The sequence below is a fragment of the Elephantulus edwardii genome, unplaced genomic scaffold, assembly GCF_000299155.1.
Source record: "Elephantulus edwardii isolate Elephantulus edwardi_28Jun2011 unplaced genomic scaffold, EleEdw1.0 scaffold00083, whole genome shotgun sequence".
Lineage (NCBI taxonomy): Eukaryota > Metazoa > Chordata > Mammalia > Macroscelidea > Macroscelididae > Elephantulus > Elephantulus edwardii.
Window position 1 is genome coordinate 11,326,732 of NW_006399833.1, and position 7,824 is coordinate 11,334,555.

General features: G+C 38.1%; 1 protein-coding gene across 1 annotated transcript in view; it reads right to left on the reverse strand.

The window, feature by feature from the left end:
* Positions 1-7,824, reverse strand: part of TRPC5 (transient receptor potential cation channel, subfamily C, member 5) — a 263,323-nt gene that overhangs the window by 123,348 nt on the left and 132,151 nt on the right. The gene's annotated exons all lie outside the window — the stretch shown is intronic.

Sequence of the window (7,824 nt, forward strand, 5' to 3'; positions counted from 1 at the left end):
TTGCAAAGACCATGGCCTGTATCAGATGCACCTTAGTCTCCAGGGAGACACCATTTTTACTTAATATACTTAAAAAAAAAACCCAAGTAATCAGTTCTGTGCTTTCATGTGCCTCTTTTGTGACGTTAGAGTAGTGGTTTCCCCAAACTGGTTCTATGTCAGAATCATCTGGGGAACGTGAAAAACATAGTTCCCAAGTCACATCACAGACTTACTAAATTGGAATCTCTGTGAAGTAGGACTGTGGGCAGCTGTTTTACAAAGTTCTTCTGGAAATTTTTGTATCTCACACCAGAGAATTATGAGGCTAATTCCACTTCAGATGGATTGACCTTTTTTTCACTCGCTTAGTCTTCATGTGATCATCAGCAAATGTGCCCTTTGTCTGGGAACACACAAACTGCCAGGGACTAAGTCCATGCCCATAACTATGATTTGAAATGGAAATAAGTTCTTTTTGTTTGTTTGTTTTTGTCTACCCGCCCCCCTTTGGTTTTGAACAGCTCGTGGTTGGCTAGCTCTGTAGTCTAGACATGCAGAAGAGGTAAAAAGATTTGAGGCCCAATATTACAGCAGTGTATACTAACACTGCTGGGATTTTGCTTAAATTCCATCTACACAGTGTCAGTGATTAATAATTAAGGAGTCATCAGCATTGCAAGTCACCCTCCAGCTGCTACTTCCCAGAAAGTGACTCAATAGGGAGCTCAAGGTTCTACCATGATTTCAATTTCTCCTTACTTTTGACTGCCTACACACATTTCCCCCAGCTATGCATGGGGCAGGTTAAATGCTATCTATATTCTTAGTCCAAGGTAATGAAATAAACCTCCTTCATCATTCATTCACCCAACACTTGAGGTAAACATTAACCCACACTCCCTGTTACAACCCTGCTTGCTGAAACTGAGGAGGACCTCATGCACTTGTTGCAGAGGGTCAAGGACTGCAGCCTTCAGTATGGACTGAGCCTCAATGTCAAGACGACAAAGATTCTCACCACTGGACCAATCAGTAGCATCAGGATGGATGGCGAAGAGATTGAGATTGTTCACAGCTTCCGTTTGCTCGGCTCCACGGTCAACACTCTTGGCACCAGCAGCCAGGAAATCAAAAAACGTATTGCGATGGGAAAGTCTGCTGTTAGGGACCTCTCTAAAGTACTCAAGAGCAACGGTGTCTCTCTGGAGACTAAGGTGCGCCTGATACAGGCCATGGTTTTTGCAATCACTTGTTATGCATCAGAGAGTTGGACAATAACTAGGGAGGATAGAAGGAGAATTGATGCCTTTGAGCTGTGGTGCTGGAGAAGAGTATTGAATGTACCATGGACTGCTAAGGAAACAAACAGATTCACCCTGGAGAGGGTTAAACCAGGCTACTCCTTGGAGGCAAGGATTCTGGGGCTTCGTCTGACATACTTTGTTCATGTTGTAAGGAGGGACAGGTCCTTAGAGCGGGGCATGATGCTTGGTAGGGGGGAGGGACAGCGCAGGAGGGGAAGACCCTCTATGAGGTGGATTGATTCAGTGACTGGGGTAATTGGGATGGGTGTGTCAGAGGTAGTGTGATTGGCACAGGATAGAGCAGGGTTTAGGGCTGTCGTACACAGGGTCACTATGAGTCGCAAGTGACTCAACTGCACAGGAGAAGAACAACAACAATCCTGTTAGTCTTTGAAAGATCACTAGCTTCCCATCCATACTATTTCTATCCTCCTTGAGTCTACAGTTGAACTGCATTGACCCGTCTCCATTGTAGTGATGTGTGGTCACATGATTATGTTCCTGCCAATGGAAGAGGGCTGATGGGTGGCATATTTAGATTTGCCCTAAATTCCTCCATGAGTTCTTCTTTTTAAAAATAAGTTTATTATTTTCATTAATTTTAATGAAAATTTATAGAGATTTTGGATTTCCATTCTTTCTCCCTGCCCACCCCTGCCCTCCAGTTGGTTCTTCTCTTTGAAAAGTAAAAGACAAATTCTTTCATTGTTATACAATCCCTCCCCCCAAGTCCACTCCACTATGCAGCCTTTGTTCTGGACTCATGTAATGAAAATAATAATTAATCAAATATACCATTTAAACAGTTTTCCTTTTTAATATGAAGAGTCTACTCAAGTGTTGGGTTTCCCAACAAGCAAGGCAAAGCTTCGTTGTGCTTACTTTCTAATCTCTAGCAAGCAGTTTCACATTTTTTTGCACTACCTCAATATTCTGCCTTTCGGTATGGCTCTCCCAACCCTACGGCATCTTCCTTCTTCATGTGTCCTCTCCCATCTAAATGACTGGAAGGTGGTAACCTAAGATGACCTAGAGGCTCTGTCATCCTGTGCCTCTTTATATGGAAAAGAGCTGTCTATGCTGCCCAAGAATACCCACCTTAGACAGTTACTTAGAAAAAAGTTCTACCATGTATGAACCATTATATATTTAGGACTTTACCAAAGCAGTTTAAATCCTTTCTCTCTTTAGCAGTTTAAGTGTTCTTGGACAGCAGATTTATCTAATATATTGCATTTTTTGTGGGTTGTTGGGTTGTGGGTTTTTTTTTTAATTTCTTGATTGCTTTTGACTTTTTGACTCAAAGGATGTTGATTGTGGAACCAAGTAAAACGAAGTCATTAACAGCTGTAGTCTTTTCTCCAACTATAAAGGTCTGTTGGTAAAGATTTTTGTTTTCTTGATGTTGAGATGTAATCCACATTAAAGGTTGTATTCTTTGATCTTCTGTAGCAGCGCTTCAAGTCCTCCTCACTTTCTGCAAGTCAAGGTGTGTTGTCTATATACAACAGGTTGTTGATGAGTCTACCTCTGATCTTAATGCTATGTTCGTCTTCACATAGGGCAGCTGCTCTATTTGTTCAACATACAGATTGAATAGGTATGGAGAAAGATATTACCTTGATATAAACTTTTCCTGATTTGATCCCCCCAGTATGCCCTCGTGCTGTTCCAACAGCTACCTTCTTGACCTATGTACAGGTTTTGAATGAGCAAAATTAAGTGTTCTGGAATTCTCATTTTTGTCAATGTTAGTTGTAGTTTGTTATGATTTACATAGTCAAAGTACCTCTTTAACGTACTAAAGAACTCATCTGCTTATGATCAACTGATTTTGGTGTTGGCAAAACTGGAAAACCATCTGTAGAAACTCGAGCAAGACCAACACCTCGCACCATATAAAAAAAACCAACTCAAGGTGGATCAAGGACCTAGGACTAAAACCACGGACTATAAACTTAATTAGAGAAAAGTTTGGAAGAACTCTAGAAGCCTTAATTCACAGGATGAACAGTCTTCCAAGCATTCTGAAAAACCTACAAAGAGGAGAGAATAAAATAGATGAATGGGGCCTTCTAAGAATTAAATCCCTATGCACATAAAAAAACCCCAATAAACCACCAACCCAAACTTCTCCAACAGGATAAAAAGGAAAGCCACAAACTGGGAAAAATATTTGGTAATGACATATCTGATTAGGGACTCATATCTAAAATTTATAGCCTACTCCAGAACATCAACAAGAAAAACGTCAACAACCCAATAGCAAGATGGGTACAGGATATGAATAGACACTTCACCAAAGAAGACATTCTGATGGCTAACAAACACAGAAAGAAATGTTCAAAATCCCTAGCTACCAGAGAGATGCCATTAAAAACAACTATGAGTTTTTATTCCTCTTTTTAAGAGACAAGAGAGGAAAAAGCCTTTAAATCAAAATGAGACTACAAAAAAAAAATGAGACTGCAAATCGAAGAGCTATGACAACCAGAAAGATCTAGAATGAAATTTTGAATTCACACTGTGTAAGACTAAAATTATAAAAAAATCAGTAACTAATATATTAATGTATTTAAATTAATAAAAGACTGTATGTGGGTGGGGTGAAGGAAATGGGAAGGATCTTTTGTGAAAAACAATGCATTCAAACTTTGTAAATAAATCAGAGTAAAATAAATTTATTTTTAAAAAAACAACCCCAAAACAACTATGAGCTATCATCTGACTTCTGCAACAATAGCAAAATTCAACAGAGCCTCAAACAACAAATGCTGGCAAGGTTGTGGAGAAACTGGAACCCTTATTCACTGCTGGTGGGAGTTTAAAATGGTGTAACCACTATGGAAGGCAGTTTTATTTTTTCTCAAAAAGTTAGAAATACTAGGGGGGAGGTTTGGGAGGGGATAAAAGTGCAACAATGAATGAATGGAAACCCAAAGTCTCTGTAAATTTTCATTGACATTAACAATAAATTAAAAATTGAAAAATAGTTAGAAATACCATTTGACCCAACAATGCCACTACTGAGAGAGAATATACCCTAAAGAAACTATAACTTCCATCCAAACAGATATATGTACTCTCACGTTTATTGCTGAATTATTTACGATAGCAAAGTGATGTAAGCAACCCAAGTTCCCATGAACAAACAAATGTATAGAAAAACTATTGTATATTCACTCAGTGGAATATTGCACAGCACCGAACAACTATGCTCATAAAACATTCCACAACGTGGGTTACACATCACACAACCCTGCAGGACATTATGTTGAGTGAAAATATCTCAGTCACAAAAGGACAAATACTGCATAGCACCACTGTTATAAAGCAGGTCTGATATAAGTGTTTATGAGGAGAATTGGCAAAGAGTGGATAAATAATGAACATTGCAATGGAATAGATGAAGGAAAGAATTGTTTGAAAGGAATGCATAATTAGGTATTATATGTTGTACGACAATAGCCCAGAATAAGAGATACATTGGAACGAGGACTGGGGGGCGGGTAGGGAGTGAGGTAATTGTGCAACAGTGAATAAATTTTTAAAAGACACAAAACAGTGAACTGGGGGAGGGGGAAGGGAAGGAGTTAGAGAGAGGGGGTAAAAATGTACAACAATCAATGAATGAACATTTTAGGTAAACTTTCATTAAAATCACAAAATAAAAAATATTAAAAAAATTAAAGTACTAGAGAGCAATGATGTCAGTTTAAAGACTAAGTTGTGCTTGGTTTGACCCATAGTATTTTTTTTTTCAGTAGCTTCCTATGCATCTGACTATTGAGAAATGAATAAGGATGACAGAAGAAGAACCAATGTCTTTCAATTATGGTGTTGGAAAAAAGACCTGAACACCACAAACTGCGAAGAGAACAGACAAATCTTTCTTGGAGGAAGTATAACCAGAGTGTTGTTTAGCGGCAACGATGGTGAAACTTTGTCTCACATCCTTTGGGCATGTGGTCAGGAGGGGCCACTCCTTGTGAAAAGATATGATCCTGGGAAAGTCAGGGGAAGACAGGAGACTCACAAGGAAATGAACTGATAGTGACTCTGACAGTGAGCTTGAGTATGAGACGTGGACTGAGATGACTGACACAATAACTAATGAGATGGACTGACAGGGACTACAACAAGGAACTCGAGGATGAGTGAGCTCATGAGGATGGTCCAGGATAGGGCAAGTTCCAGTTCTGTTGTTCATAGCATTGCTCTGAGTCATTGTTGACTTGATGGCATCTAATAACCACAAGAGCAAAATTGCATCTCAAGAGATCACAAAAATTCTCTCTACTGGGCTGATGTTTAAGATCATGATAGACAGAGAAAACATTGACATTTTCAATGATTGACTCATACTTATACCCACAATCAATACCCTTGATATTACCAGTAGTCTGGAGATCAGGAGACGTATTGCACTGGGCGAGTCTGCTGTCAGGAACCTGTCCAAAGTACTGAGGAGCAATGATGTTAATTTGAAGACCAAGGTTTGCCTGCTTCAGCCTGTGATCTTTCCAATTGCTTACTATGCATTTGAGAGCTAGACAAGAAATAAATATGACAGAAAAATTATTGATGTCTTTGAGTTATGGTGTTTGAGAAGTGTATTGAATATCCATGGACTGCCAAAAGAAGAAACAGATATATCTTGGAAAAAGTGCAGCCAGAACCCTGATTAGAGGCAAGGATAGTGGAGCTTTGTCTCACATACTTTGAGCATGTTGTTAGAAGAAGCTATTCTTTGGAAAGGGACATCAGGGTTGGTATGGTAGAGGGTCAGTAAAGGTGAGAAAAGCCCTCAAAGAGATGGACTGACACAGTGACTCCTGTGAACTTTCTTTATTCTAATCTGTGAGAAGATGAATGTGTTTGTTAAAGCCAATCTCTTCTGTAGTTAAGATAGAACGCTTATTATATTCCAGGCACGTACTCTCTAACATCACAACTTTTCCAAGGACTGGCCCTTCCTAATAAAGTTCCCAAGATATGTGAACCAAGATAATCATAGCATCTACCTTTCAGATGGAAATGACAATTAAAATTAGTTACTATATGTCAAGTACTTAACATTATACCTAGAACGTAATAAATATTATTACACTGAATGAAATACATGGAATGTAATAGACTATTACATGAAATGTAATAAAATATTACATGTTATATAATATGATATTGCACTTATTGCATGGAATATAATAGAATATTACTTGACATATACTAAATTATAAATAAGAATTATTTAGAATTTTCATTTATTTATATTATAGTTATAATTTATGTTATTTATAATGATAAACAATCATATTAATGTGCATAATATACACACATTATATAGTATAAGAATATTACGTGTTACACATGTTAAAGAATATTACATGTTATGTACAGTATTATTAAATGAAATGTAATAACTTTTTAACTACACAAGTGAATAGCTTTAACAAACAGAAATTTATTTCCTCACAGATTAGAAGACAGAAAGTTCAAATCCAGACCACCAGCTTGAAGGAAAATTTTTCTCTCTCTGGAGGAAGATCTTTGTCTCATTAGCTTTTACTTCCTGGTTCCTTGGAGATTTCTGTGTGTTTTGTTATCTATATTACCACCCTCTCTTTGCTTGCTTGTCAACTTCAAACAAGACTGACTCTAGATATACCCTACATTAATTTTGTTTCATTGACATAACAAAGACAACACATTTTCAAATGGGATTATACACACTGGCATGGAGGTTAATATTTAAGACATTTTGTGGAGACATGATTCTATCCATAAATAGCTCATTAAATCTTACCCACACATATTATTATGTGTGTCATGGATCAGATTCATATTTAGAAAAATTTTCTCATTACTGAGCAGAAGATGGATTAAAGGCAAACGGTGAGCAAAACTAGAGGCAGGAAGATAAATTAGAAGGTTGCTGTCAATCTTTTAAAAAATGCACAACCTAAAAACAAAACAAAACAAATCTCTCAGCATTTGACGTGGTTGGAATCACAGGAGAGAAGAAAGCATCAGATACAAGCCGTCAGGTCATGGGTCTGACAATGGGAGATTAATTCTGAAGGCATTTGGTAGAAGTGAAGTGGTATCCTGCTGGAGGGTGGAGCTGGGAAATAAGTGGGTCAAGTCACTGGGCTAAGGGCAGGGACTACACTGTAACTAATGGTTAACTCCAAAATGAGGGATTTATCTTTCACTACTCCACAAATTGCTGTCTGTCAGATACTCCTCTAAATCTAAACCTTCAGATTAAGACAGACTAGGAAGAAGGATTGGCCACCACTTCTGAAATGGCAGGCCTCTGAAAACCCTATGCACAACACAACACACGTAGATGAACAGAAAGGGCAACCTAGGTAGAACTGTCAAGCATGGAAATACAAAGAAAGAGGACAGTTGTGAGCAGACACTAGTAATTGGAACATGGAATGTGAGAACCATGAATGTAGGAAAATTAGAAATTGTTAAGAAAGAAATGGAACGCATAAATATTGACATACTAGGCATTGGAGAGATGAGA